Source organism: Erinaceus europaeus, chromosome 3 (assembly GCF_950295315.1).
Source record: "Erinaceus europaeus chromosome 3, mEriEur2.1, whole genome shotgun sequence".
Taxonomy (NCBI): domain Eukaryota; kingdom Metazoa; phylum Chordata; class Mammalia; order Eulipotyphla; family Erinaceidae; genus Erinaceus; species Erinaceus europaeus.
In genome coordinates, this window is record NC_080164.1 from 90,294,545 (window position 1) to 90,309,343 (window position 14,799).

Below are 14,799 nucleotides of genomic sequence, written 5' to 3' on the forward strand. Positions count from 1 at the left end.
AAACAAAATGAGAGAAGTTCTTAAGATAAAGAAAAAACTAATCAGTAAAGCTGTTTTCTACAAAGGTACAGATTAAAATAATGAATATTAATTTATACTGGAGTTGAGAAATTATGTAAACAGATGGCTGGATTCGTGATTCTCACTGATGGAATAGGGAATCACTGACAAGCAAAGTCAGAAACCTCAAATGGTCCTTGAGGTATTCTGTTAGAACTGGAGACCTTGAATGTATTCATATTTAGGTAATTGCAGATGCAGCTGACACATATAAAATAACTGTAGATATATGTGTGTGATTAAGTACACACATTATATACCTTTTCTGTCAATAAAGAGGACCTAAAAGTAATGAAACACCAGTAAGAAGGAACGCATGTGCTATGAAGCCCTGGGTTCCTAATGTCACTTATTAATAGAAAGTGTATTGAACTCAATAGGACTCCTTGGAAAGCTGTCAGATTACTAGAACCAGGGGGAGGGGACATGTAAAATGTACCAGGAGTATCTTACAATGCCTCAAATTCAGAACTGTGAATTTAAAATTTTGCAATGAGAGAGTATGTTAAAGAAATAAGGAACTCAATTTGATATGTGCACCCTCATGTTTACAGTGGCTTTATTCACAATAGCAAAAACCTTGAAACACTCAAAATGCCCTTTGATAGAAGACTGAATAAAATAGTTATGGAACATATACTCAACAGAGTATTATACAGCAAAAAAAAAGGGATGAGGTAGGATGGAATTGGAGAAGATTTTTCTCAGTAAGGAAGTGAAGGACAGCTACAGAATGGTTTTACTTATATATGAAATATGGGAAATTGAATATACAAACGTGAAAAAAATAACTTATTTTCAAGACTGTGGGAGAACTCTAGTGGTTATCTGGGGTGGGGATGAGGACATGGACCTTTGGTGACGAGAGTGGTAGAAAAAAAGAAGGTCTTACCCATAAAAAATTATGTCAATGAGTGTAAAAGAAAAGAAATGAGGAACTGTGCTGCTATGAACATAGGAGTACACACCTCTTTTTGGTTGGGTGTTATGGAGTCCTTGGGGTATAAGCCCAGGAGAGGAATTACTGGATCATATGGAAGGTCCATGTCTAGCCTTGTGGGAGAGAGTTTTCCAGACTGCTCTCCACAGAGGCTGTACCAATTTACATTCCCACCAGCAATGTAAAAGGGTTCCTCTGTCCCCACATCCTCTCTAGCATTTGTTGCTGCTGTCCTTTTTGATGTATGCCATTCTTACAGGAGTGAGGTGGTATCTTAGTGTTGTCTTAATTTGCATTTCTCTGACAATCAGTGACCTAGAGCAGTTTTTCATATGTTTGTTAGCCTTTTGGATCTCCTCTGTAGTGAATGTTTTTTTCATATCCTCTGCCCATTTTTGGATGGGGTCATTTGCTTTTTTGGTGCTAAGTTTGCTGAACTCTTTATATATTTTGGTGATTCGTTTCTTGTCTGATGTCTGGCATGTGAAGATCTTCTCCCATTCTGTGATGGGTCTCTCTGTTTGTTTAATAGTTTCTTTGGATGTGCAGAAGCTTTTCAATTTGATGTAGTCCCATTGGTTTGTTTCTGCTTTAGTCTTCCTTGCAATTGGGTTTGATTCATCAAAGATGTCCTTGAGGTGTAGGTGGGAAAGTGTTTTACCAATGTTTTCCTCTAAGTATTTGATTGTTTCTGGTCTGACATCTAGGTCTTTGATGCATTTGGAGTTGATTTTTGTTTCTGGTGAGAAAAAGTGTTTCAATTTCATTCTTCTGCATGTGACAACCCAGTTTTCCCAGCACCATTTATTTATAGTACACTCAAATTTCATCTCAGGTGGTTCACTTTCTAACAAAGTCCCATAACCTAGATATATACCAGTTTCTGTGAGAGAGAGCTTATGTTCACACGTATCCATAAACTACTGCAAAATATATACCTGAAAGCAGAAGTACACTAGAGTTTTCAGTGAGTACCTCCCTAACACTTCCTGTCCACTATTCCAAGCTTTGGGCCCATGATTGCTCAACAATTTGTTTGGCCTCCTATGTTAACTCTCTTTTCAATCACCAGGTTCCAGATGCCACCAGGATTCTGGCCAGGCTTCCCTGGATTGAAGACCCCACCAATGTGTCCTGGAGCTCAGCTTCCCCAGAGACACACCCTACTAGGGAAAGAGAGAGGCAGACTGGGAGTGTGGACCGACCAGTCAACGCCCATGTTCAGCGGGGAAGCAATTACAGAAGCCAGACCTTCTACCTTCTGCAACCCTCAATGACCCTGGGTCCATGCTCCCAGAGGGATAGAGAATGGGAAAGCTATCGGGGGGGGGGGGGGGGGGTTATGGAGATTGGGTGGTGGGAATTGTGTGGAGTTGTACCCCTCCTACCTTATGGTTTTGTTAATTAATCCTTTCTTAAATAAAAAAAAAAAAGAAATGAGGAACCAACTAAAAAATACCAAATGTTCATCACTGGAATAATTTTAGTAAAAACATAAGTACAATACTGTAAGTCATAACCTTTAGTATAAAGTAAACATCTGTGAATCAGTGCATATTTAAAAGATCGAATAAATAAATAAATAAATAGAAATAAGCTATGCAGTAGAATCTAAATTTGTTGTAATTTAACTTAAAAAGGGGTTTGGGTTGGGGGCTACTGTGCATAAAAGCATTCACAGTGGGAAGCTGGGAACTGGCTTAAACACTACAAGGTTTCTCAGGGTGAAACATGTAAAAGGCAAAATACATGCTTATTATCAAGGGTTAAGAGTACAGTAGGTCCCTAAAGTCTGAGTATAGTTATCAAAAGTTTAGTCCCATAAGATAAACAATTATCAGCTCTGGTGAAGGTTGTTCATGGCTGTAGAGGGATCTAAAAGTTTACCATCTAGCAGTGTCATATGTGTTTAGTTCCCAGGAGAAATAGCCATAACAGATACTTGGCACACATCCACCAAGATGCATCTGACCAGGAGAAGCAGCAGCAGCCAAGAGCACAATGTGCTCAAAGTCCTTTTATACATTCCCTTCTCTGAAGCACCTCCTCAGGGTGGAGTCATTTGTATACTAACAGACCCAAACTCCCATTGGGGTCACACCATAAATCAATTTCTGGAGACACTCCATCTATTCTCAACATAATTCCTTACTCACTCTTGGGCTAATAAGGTGATTTCCTTCAAAACAAACAAAAACATAGTATGGAAACAAGGGCAAAACAATTTTACACAGACATAATAAAAACTACCTCAGTAAACTGGTCAGATTCAGATTAACAATGAATAGTAGAGAATCATGTTACCCTCATATAGTCTTGATATGATGTTATAAGAGTGACATTTTATAAATATAAATAAAATCCATATCACTTTTCTGCTAGATTCATTTAAGTATTAACAATAAAGTAATGAATGAAAGTATGATATTAAAATAACCATTTCCTAAAAAATAGTATTTTCTTTTTTGCTAATGCCACAGATTTTAGGTGCTATCTAGTTATCTGTCTCTGGCAAACTGATAATAACAATCTTAGTTGCATACAAAACCTTTTTTTTTGGGGGGTAGTAGTGGGTACACTGAAGTTTGTTGGTAGTTGTGGTATAGAATTATACCCTGTAAAAAAGGATAACAAAAATCAATAGTTTGATTTATATCCCCATACATTATGATAGATGACACACTGTGTACCTTGTTATTTTGTTTATCTACTTTTATTTTTTTCCATAGCACTGCTCAGCTCTGATTTATTATGGTTTAAGGGACTGAGCTCAGGAACTCACAGACTCAGGCTCTATGGTATAAGCTGTGCTGAGGGGGTAAGGCAATGGTGCACCTGTTCATTGCACACATAACAGTTCATAAGGTCCCAGGTTCAAGCCCCTGGTCTTCACCTGCAGGGAGAAAGCTTCATGAGTGGTGATGCAGGGCTGAAGGTTTTTCTCTGTATCTTTCCCTCTCTATATATCCCCTACCCCTCTCAATTTCTCTCTGTCTTAATCCAATGTTAAAATTAATAAATAAAATATTTTAAAAAATAAATAAACTTCCGTGTTATATCCCTACTTCATTAACATATTTTTGGGAATAATATTTTTCTAGAATTTGTATCTGAATTTCTGTATTATATTTAAAATTATTTACATGCCTCTGTTGTAGTGCTGGTGTACTTCCTATTATATATATATATATATATATGTCTGTCTTTGGTCAGTTAGCTTTATGTGACTTTTTCTAGCTGTCTAGGGCCACTTTGTTTCAACATGTGGGGCTCCCCTTAGTAGTTTTTATAAAGCAAGTCTAGTTGGTCCCAAATTCCTTCTAGATTTATTTGTCTGACAAAATCCTTTCCTTCTCACTTTTGAAAAAGAATTTTGTCATATACAAGTTTTGGTTGGCAGTTTCACTTCAGCACTTTGAATATTTCATATTTTCTGACTTGCAAACTTTCTACTGAAAAAAAATCCACTGATGGGGAGGTGGCTTCCTTAAAATTGATACTATTTCTTCCTAGATGCTTTCAAAATTCAATATCATAGACTCTAACAGTCTGATTAAAATGTTTTGGGTTCAATTTATTTGGATTGCTCCTATTTATGCTTTTTTTTTTTTTTTTTTTTTGCCTTTGTGAACCTAGATGCTCTTTTAACTCTTCATATGTGGACAATTTCATCATTATGTATACACACTGGTTCACCTATGGCACTTAGGTACAAGTCTCCCATAGGAAAGAGCTACTTCTATGGGATAGAAGCCATTTCAGATCCCACTCCTGAAAAACGAAACAAAAAACAAAGAAACAAAATCACCTGAAAACAAACCAAAATACAACCAGGATTTTTTCAGAAACTAAGCCACACAGACACCAAGTTTCAGATGCCACCATGATGCCAACCTGCCTGCCCTGGGCAGACAACTTCATCAATGTGTCCTGCCTCACCTCTTCAGAGCCCTGGCCCACTAGGGAAATACAAAACTAGGATAGGAGTATGGGATCCACCTGCCAACATCCATATCCAGTGGAGAAGCAATTACAGAAGCCATAACTCCCACCTTCTACACCCCATAGAGAATTTTGGTCCATTCTCTCAGAGTGATAAATGTTAGGGGAAGATGACCAGAGGGCCCTGAATTCAATTCCATCAGGACCCAGAGATTTTAAAATAATAATAATAATAATTTGACACTCAGAAGAAGTAGTTGTGACTTAGAAAGTGTCGTGCTGTGCCGTGGAAACGAGAGAGAGGAGCTCCAATGTGAAGAGGGAACACAAATCTTTATTTGTGCCGACACCTCAGGGTTGGGTCAGAGCGCAGTGGTTCCGTCACGTGGAGCTAGCCAAAAATGGCTGTCCCCCACTATGCGCACCACCCTTCCATCACTGAGGTAAAAAACGGGCAGGGCGGGGGCGGAAGTAGGAGGGCTTTTTATAGGGCAACAGCCAGGAGTGACGTGTTGTGACAGGATTGGTTGGGAAAGGTACTGTATTAATTCTCGTGGGAAGTGGCTGAGCATAAGGGGACTGCCTGGTAGATGTGACTGCATCTGCATAATTCCCCAGCAAGAGAGGAAGAAAAGGCAGAACCATAGAAAAATGGACAAATATATATAAATATAGAAAGATAGTTATAGAAATAATAGTCAGCACATATCTGTGATCTTGAGAGAACTAGTTTCCTATTCAGGGAATAGGGACACAATTCTGGTGGTGGGAAAGGAGTAGAATTACACCCATTATCTTAGAATGTTGCTATGCACTCTCTCCCGCCATGAGATTTAGTTTAGCCCTTGCTAGTTTTCGTGCTACTCCCTTCTCCCCGCCCCCTATCCTATGTACTTCCTGAGTTTCTGAGTTCCTGGGTTCCTGATGCAGGAGAGATCTGTGTGATGATTAGTTTAGGAGTCCCTCTCTGCCTCCGGAGGAGAAAGATGGAGGAGCACATTGCCCGCTTGTGAATAAAGATTAAACTGCGTTCTCAGCTCAGTTGTGTTTTTCTGGTCATATCTGTTACCCGCCCGTGAAGCCAGCCTGGTTAAAACAACATATGGTGCCTACAACGTGGGACGTGACCTGCCCATCCCCCAGATAAGTGACAATTTGGCTACCTATGCACTATGGCCTTCTCATCTGCTTGTGAAGAGATCTCCAAAGGCCTCTGCCCTTTCTTCACGAGACTGTTTCTGTGTTTCTGGAACATTTCTCTCTGGTTTCTGCTTGCTGCCCACCCGCAGGAGCGGGACATTGGGCGTGGGCTCCCTCCACGCTGCTCGGCTGCCAGGAGCAGGGCAGTAGACATGGCAGGCAGGGCTGCAGCCTATTCTGGCCGCCACTCTGGGGCACCTTGGCCCACGCCTTCTGCATGGCCAGCCCGCCCGCCCTCCTGCTATAAAGTCTGGACAGATCTCAGACCACCCGGAGACCACGGGCTCCCTGCCGAAACTGGGCCCCTGGCTGAGATCCCCAACTTGGCTCTGAAGTCAGAAAAGCTAGAATACACAGAGATTCCTGCAGAGATCACTACCTACAATTTCTGGAGCTGAAGTTGCCGAAGAAGCCACCGCTGGACAACGCACTCCCCGAACAGCTAAGACAGTATAGATCTAAACATGTGTTTAAAATGACATGTCTTCATAACAAAAGTTTTCCTCCTTGTGTATTGAAGACCATGTTTACGTGTGTGTTTAAAGTTTGGTAAACATTAACTTTAAGGTTAAAAATGTAACTTTAAGGCTATATTCTTACCAGATAGAGTTAAATGAAAAACATTTTCAACATAGTTCTCATAAAGGTAAAATTAACTTACATTTAAAGTCTGAGTAAAAATAACCTGCACACACCCAGGATGTGTTTCCATCTTCAATGGGTGTAACAAAATGTTAAATAGACTTGTTGATATGTAAAACTCTCGAATCCTTAATGGTAGATTGCACAATGGTTATGCTAATGATTCTCATGCCTTAGGTTTTTTTTTTCCCATGGTTCTTCTGTTTACCTTTCCACATTTTATTGTTTAAACTTTAAACAACCTTAAAATCATACTAAAAAAGACTTCCAATTGTAATAGAGTTATCAATTGTGGTAAACTAACCTGCTACAAGTTTTGTTTCATAAGTAAGTGAATTGCTGTCAAGTTCTCTATAGAAAAGTGGAATGCCAATGGCTGACATTCCCCATCGAGACAGACCTACAACAATTCACCCCCAGCAATTCTTCGGTGGACATCTGCTTTGGACTGGCACTTCTATCGGACTCACTGGTACACCTCCTGGACACTTTGCACAAAACTAGCAGCTTCCCTTTAGGCTGCTGCATTTCTCAAAGACTGACTGCAGTCCACTGCCTTGGGACTCTAGGCCATACCCCCGCCCCCATGCCAAATAATGCCAGTCGAGGCAAGTAACACCCCCCAGAGGCAAAAGAAGCCCCCAGAGGCAGGAAATGTTTTTTTAGCTGATAAATTCTTGCCCACAGAGGCAAAAACGCCCCCCTCAGGCCTTCCCTTGGCAGCACACTGGTTCTCGTTGCTTGCTTACATGTTCCTCCATGTTTGTGCCAGTTTTTTTTTTTTTTTAAATGCCTGTACAATATAGGTTTCTGTTCACCCCACACTCCTGATACTATGGTCATTTAGTTAAAAAGAAAAGGGGGAATTGTTGCTATGCACTCTCCCCCACTGGGAGATTTGGTTTAGCCCTTGCTAGTTTTCGCACTACTCTCTTCTCCCCACCCCCTATCCTACGTACTTCCTGAGTTCCTGAGTTTCTGAGTTCCTGGGTTCCTGCCACTGTGGCTGGAGGAGAAGGATGCAGGACAGATCTGTGTGGTGATTAGTTTAGGAGTCCCTCTCTGCCGCTGGAGGAGAAAGACAGAAGAGCACATGTTTGCCCGCTCATGAATAAAGATTAAACTGCGTTCTCAGCTCAGCCATGTGTCTCTGGTTGTTTCTGTTACCCGCCCATGAAGCCAGCCCAGTTAAAACAACATTAGAATTTTGTAAATCAATATTAAATGGAAATGGAAATGGAAAAGAAAAAAAAAAGAGGTACCTTTCCCAATCTTTACAAACTGACTTCTACAAGGAAAGACACTCACCGTTCATCCTAACTCAACATTCTTGGAGTCTTGCAAACCTTTTTCATTGACATATCTTCACTGGACTTGTATGTGGGTTACTAATTAGAGAGGGACTCATTGATGTTACTGGTTTTCAGAATCATGACATCTCATCTTTCCAATGTGTCTGTTGCTGAGGAGTTATTCTGATGCAGTCTCCGCCCCCAGGTTTTACTACGCCGTGTGAAACCCTAGCATTGCCCCCTTCAACCAACCCTGGCCCTACACGTCACCTCTGGTTGTCACCCAATAAAAAGCCCCCTCACCCCCCCCCCCCCCTCTGGGCTCTCAGCTCTCCCTCTCTGAGGTCTCGCTCCCTGCTCTCCCCCCGTGGTCGGCCATTGCCGGCTGGCTCCACGTGGTCTGAACCAAACCCCCCCCATCCTATAATAAAGATTTGTGTACCCCTTTGCTCTGGACGTCCGCTCTCTTCTCCGAAGTGCAGCCCGACACCAGACCACCACAACAACATGTGTCGAACAATCCATGGCATTTGTGGATATTCTCCACTCTTCTACCTCTTTATTTCCCACCCTCCCCCATTCTCTCCCTCTCTCTTTCCTTCCAAGAGAGACCTTCATTTTTGTGTCCTTCCCCAATTTTGTATAACTGTGTGAAATATCTCTTTGTTATGGGATATTTTCGGGCCAGCAGACAATGTTGGTTTCATAAGGTCTTTATGAGAAGTGAAGAAGAAACCGGTCTTTTGGAGACACAACAGGTAAGTCAACTCCTCCTTGTGCCTATTTTGTTTGTTTGCCTCCAGGGTTATTTCTGGGTCTCAGTGCCTACACTACAAATTCACTGCTACTGGATGCCATCTTTTCTCCACTGTTGTTGCTGTTATTGCTGTTATTGCTGGGAATAGGACAGAGGGAAATTAAGAGGGGGAGGAAGACAAAGAGGGGAAGAGAAAGATACCTGTAGACTTGCTTCACTGCTTATGAAGAGACCCCCCCCCCCTGCAGATGGGGAGCCCAGGGCTTGAAAATGGATCCTTGTGCAGGTCCTGGTACTTTGCATTATGTGTGCTTAACCCGGTACACTACTGTCTGGCCCCCATTGTACCTTCTAAAGAGGGAAACTAGGGTTCTGCACATTCTAAGAACTGAAGAGATGTATTGACATTATAAAGCTACTACACCTTCTTTTTGTTCATTACCAGCCAAGCCACACCAGTTATATCAGTTCTATAGTCGAAGTGAAGTAGAAACCAAAGAGTTAAGTACTGAAATATGTGAGGCATTGGGTGCACACTACAATTTCTACTGTCTATAGAGGGAAAAGCTTGTGCAATGTCACTATGTTGTGTTGACATAGAGAAAAATATAATGTGGGCAAAGTTATATTATCCTGTTTGCCTGTTTTAATGTTTTGGTTTAGTATTTGTTGATGGTACTTCTACTATTTTTGCATTGATTTAATTATGATCAACAAGCCCATTGGATAAGAAGTGTACAATTTCACACAATTCCTACCACCAGAATTCTGCATCTCATCTCATTGGAGGCTTTCCTATTCTTTATCCCTCTGGGAGCAGGGACCTAGGATCATGATGGGTGCAGAAGGTAAAAGCTCTGGCTTCTGTAATTGCTTCTCACCTGGATATGGGTGTTGACAGGTCAATCCATACTCCCAGCCTATTTCTGTCTTCCCCGAGTGAGACAGGCCTCTGGAGAGGTGAGGTTCTTATACAAGAATTTTGGCTTAAGTACTATGGAAAAACTAATGTTTTGTGGAAAATGAGTATTGGAACATCCTCGTTTATTATTTCACTGACTTTGCTCTTGAATTAACATTACACTTTCAATTATATCATAATACAATGAATTATAAGGATAAGTAAAGTATCCTAAAAATTCTTCAAAAAATGAGATGAGCATTTCTCTCTAATTTCACTAATAAATTATATCTCTGTGTGTTTTCAAGTAGTGTTTTTCTTAGAGAAGTTCTTTAGCTCACTTGTCATACACATATGACATTCTCTGTTATTGTACATTGTTCAAAATCAGGATTGTTGCTTCACTGCTATTTTGTCCAATTAATATTTATAATCTAAGATGTCTGTTTCTTTCAGACTCACTGTCCAGCACCGGCTTAATGATCTGATTCATGTCTGCTCAATTAGCTCTAAAATCCTTACTAGGTGATACATGGGCATAAAGCCATGACAACAATATCCAATGATTTAAGATAAAGGGAACACAAGAAAGAGTATGCAGAAACAGATCAAAGACTAGGCTAAGAGACTGTTTACCAGGTTTTGTGAATTAGTCTTCAGATCTAAGCCACCATAACTAATTCCTGACTACAACACACCCGTTCTAAGACACCAAAAAGAAGAAAAAAAAAAGGGGGCAGAAGAAGAAAAGGAAAAAATATATAAATCTATTAATCACTGTCAAACACTTATTGGGAAACAACTGTGTAGAAAGTACTATAGGTGATTTACTTTTTTAACGATTTTTGTGGGGCCAGGTGATAGCATACCTGGTTAAGCACACATATTATAGTGTGTAGCAACCTGGGTTTAAGCCCCTGGTCCCACCTATAGGGGGGAAGTTTCATGAGTAGTGAAGCAGGGCTGCAGGTGTCTCTCTGTTTCTCTTCCTCTCTCTGCTCAATTTCTCTCTGTCTTTATCCAATAAAAATAAATATTTTGTTACTGTCAGCATTAAATTTCTCCAGAAAATATTAACTAGTAAAAAATGTATATATATATATATATATATATATATATATATATATATATATGCTAACTACATCAGATAAAATATATAGATATACTAGGTGTACATAACAAATATATTTATTATATGGTGTTTTACTATGAGAAACTGTTTCATGCAATTATGGAAGCTGAGATGTTAGGTCATAACAAAGACTGAATAGGCTATTTACGCAACTATCCTTCTACAGAAAAATCCAGAAATCACCCATAAAACTTATGGAGTTGTCAAAAGTTCATTTATTTCTGTGACTGGTTTATCATCTGTGAAGATTGCTGACTCATGGTACACAGAACTGTAGAAACAGAGAAAGGGAAATATGTTGGGGCTGTACCAGTGGCCTTTACTGTCAGCTGATTAAGCTAAGGACATTAGAGCCCTAACACCAGTGAGCTTCTTCCATGGACTGAAATGTAGCCCTGAGCGCATAGGGGGAAGGCTAGAATCAACACAAATTTCCACAGAGTCTGACTGGCAGCAGTGGCAGTGGAATAGAACTATCTACTCCCATTGCCTATGGGATCTGAATAGTTCTGAGAAGCCTGGAGCCAGCGACTAGGAATGTATGCTATGTACCTGTGTACATAGATAAAGGCTGCTCTAGACACAGAGGGAGAGTTAGTGGAATTCTGCCTGTATGTTAATTCTCCACCCTCAAGACTGACTGAGGGCCTCAGTCTCCTTATTCCACTCCCAACCATCACCAAAGCCCTATAAGCAGAGGGCTCCAAAATAATAGCCACAGAGATAACAACTGGGAAAATACAACAAGGTAACCAAAATGTGTAGATATAAAGTTTCACTAGGAACCTGTTTTTAAAATAATCAGAAAATAGAAATCCAAAAGAGAATGATGATTCTCTAGAGCTCAAACTTAAAGAGAGAGGATTATAGAGCTCTAACAAATAGAAACATCAAAGAGTTATCATGGTAAAAGTCAGGAGATAAATTACAGATAAGAATTATTAAAATCTCAACAAATATGGTGTGGCTTAAGAAAATAAGAGTTCTTTGCAGATATAGTTATTGTGACATGTGACTAATTGAGCCTGACAGCTAACATGCAGTCAAGCTTAAAGGTATTGCATGGGGAGATGGTGTTAGAGTGGGAATGAGACTAGAAAGCAGATCAGGGAAGAAAGTAGTTTCCACAATGGGAAAAGTATATAAATATCATTAACTGTAAACCCCATCGATCTCATCTGGGGCTCATATTCAGCTCAGGAGCCTGTGTGACCTCTGCATCCCAGTGGGTCTGAGCTTACATTCCTTTGTCATAACTAAAAACATTATAGGCTGCACTCATTTCAGGACCAGTCTTCTTTGAGTGGCAGAATATGTTGACCTGGTGTCCCTTTAGAGAATGGGGCAGTCCCTACCATTGTTGATCCACATTGAGGGCCCTGTAGAGCCCCACAAGAGGGTCCACTATGTTGTTCCTGATGGAGATGACCAGCAATGGTAGAGGGATCTATTTGAGGTCTAGGCCCATTAATCTACGTGGGAATTCCAGAATTCCCTGAGTATGGCCCTGGATGACAGGGTGGCCTGGTAATGACCAAGAGAGCCATCATAGAAGTATGCCAGTCTCTTGCCCTTATCCAGATTCTGTAGTCCTTATTTTAACTGATAATAGTTAGTCTTCGAGTGACTGAGAGAAGTGAATAGGAAGTTGGTAAGGAGAGTATCTGGGTATTTGATTGAGTACTTTATGGTGTCTTTTTAAGGTTCTTCTATTTGCTTATTGCCCCTAATGAGTCAATGTGGACTACTGTGTATTTATACTTTAAGGTGACTCATTTGTACTCATATCTGTCCTTTAGAATAAATACTAGCTATGCTTCTTGTTTTAAAATTTATCTTAGAGAAGTGATAAGACCTGCTAATAAAATATTTGTGTTACTAATAACTAGAAAGAATTTATAAATTATTCTTTAGTTTAGTTCAATACATTTTTCTTCATTTTGCAAAATAAATGTTCTAATAGGGTCCCAGAGTTGGCTTAATAAGCATGAAGTAAAATTGATACAGAGTCACAAATGCACAAGTCCCTAGATGGTTACTGTAGCTTAGTTTATAAAACAATAATTTAAAAGTGAATGGTATTTTCTAATAGTAATCACTTAGACAAGCTGCAATTTCAGAGATTCTTTTCTAACTCACATAAAAATAACTTACGCTGCAGTTTTATGTGTTGTCCCAATTTTAATAACTTATACAAACCATTATTTTCCCCAAAATTTAGGGAGTTACTTAATTTATGATATTAACTAGCAAGATGCATGTTCATTTTATTGTAATGACATACAATATAGTGCCCATCTTTTAAATCCTCAACACTGAGGATTACGTTATTGCTGATATTTTGAAAATTCTTTTTAAACTTAAGATAAAGTACCTTTTTCACAATGTATTATATTTTTCAAGCAAATTAAAATACTTTTTAACATGGTGTTGCTTCAGTGATTACAATGAACAAAAATCACTAAATATAGTGATTCTTGCAGACATTCAAATGCATCTTCTACATTATAGGGACAATCTTCCCATCAAAATAAAGAACCTTTTTTTACTATATCCTTGGCAGATAAACAGAAAAATCTTTCCCAAACTTTCTGGCTCATAAAAAATTCATGATGTGTGTTAGCTAAAAATTACATATATCTTTGCTTTTTACCTGACCTACTGAACCAGAACTCCAGGAAGAGTCAAGTTCATGTTTTTAATCAGGAATCCAGGTTATTCTTTGGGTGGACTAGCTTTGATAATACCTTTTAATCTTAACTTACCGGTTTCTGGTATTAGCTCCTTATTATTTTGTCCCCACAAACCTTTTAAAAATAGTTTCAATTGCTTAGAATTATACTGTTGAGTTGATGTAATTTTTTCACCCCTAGAAGTTCCGCCACTTCATCCCCATAGGGATTCCTGGAGGATATCTAAACATTTTATGTAAGTTAAATGCTTCAAATGTGTGAAGAGAATGCCATTCTCTTTCTTCCTTATCCTACTTGAATTTTCTCTTCCTAAAGTGATAAACTCCGGTTTCTTCAAAAATTAGACACATAATATAATTTCCAGAAATTTCACCTTTCCTCTTGCCTCAGCCTTCTCACACTTGCCCATATTGCTTTTGTATATGGTTCTACTCAGAATTAGATCCAGACTTCATGTTGGCTCTAGTCAGAGGGGGGACATAGTCTATGTAACAGTCTAAAGTCTCATTTAAAGAACTGTTTCACTTTCTGGCTCACATTGAACTTATAGCCAATTTAAATACTATTACCTTTAACTTCCTCTAACACACTATCAACTTTCCTGCCCTGCCATAGTTGCTGGATAAGTTTTTTTTTTTCCTTTTTTTTCTTTTTTTATTATCATTATTTATTGACTAGATAGAAACAGAAATTGAGAGGGAAGGGAGGGATAGAGAGGGTGAGAGACAGAGAGACACCTGCAGCACTTCTTCACCACTTGTGAAGCTTTCCCCCTGCAGGTGGGGACTGGGGGCTTGAATCCAGGTCCTTGCGCATTGTAACATGTGCACTCAACCAGGTGTGCCACCACCCAGCCCCAGTTGCTGGATTAATTTCTAGGATCTAAAGACATTGCATTATATTAAATAAAATGTCAACATATTCTTCAATAGTTTTAGTTGTAAAGAAAAATTTGTCAGTTAGAAAGATAAGTGAAGGATATAAGAAAATAACCCCTAGTGCTATGTACTCATCCCTACTCTCCAGGCCTAGGTCCAGCTTTTAGAAAGAAAATGTATTACTAAGAAGAGTATGCCAGCAAATCAAAGCTTAAAACAAGAATTATGACACTTGTAAACTTAGATCTCAATAGCTTTTCTTAAAACAAAGTATTATAGCCAAAATAAAGTAAGTTTCCAATTTACAGTAAATAATAACAACAATGATATCAACAATGTTATCAATGATCATGAGAGAATAT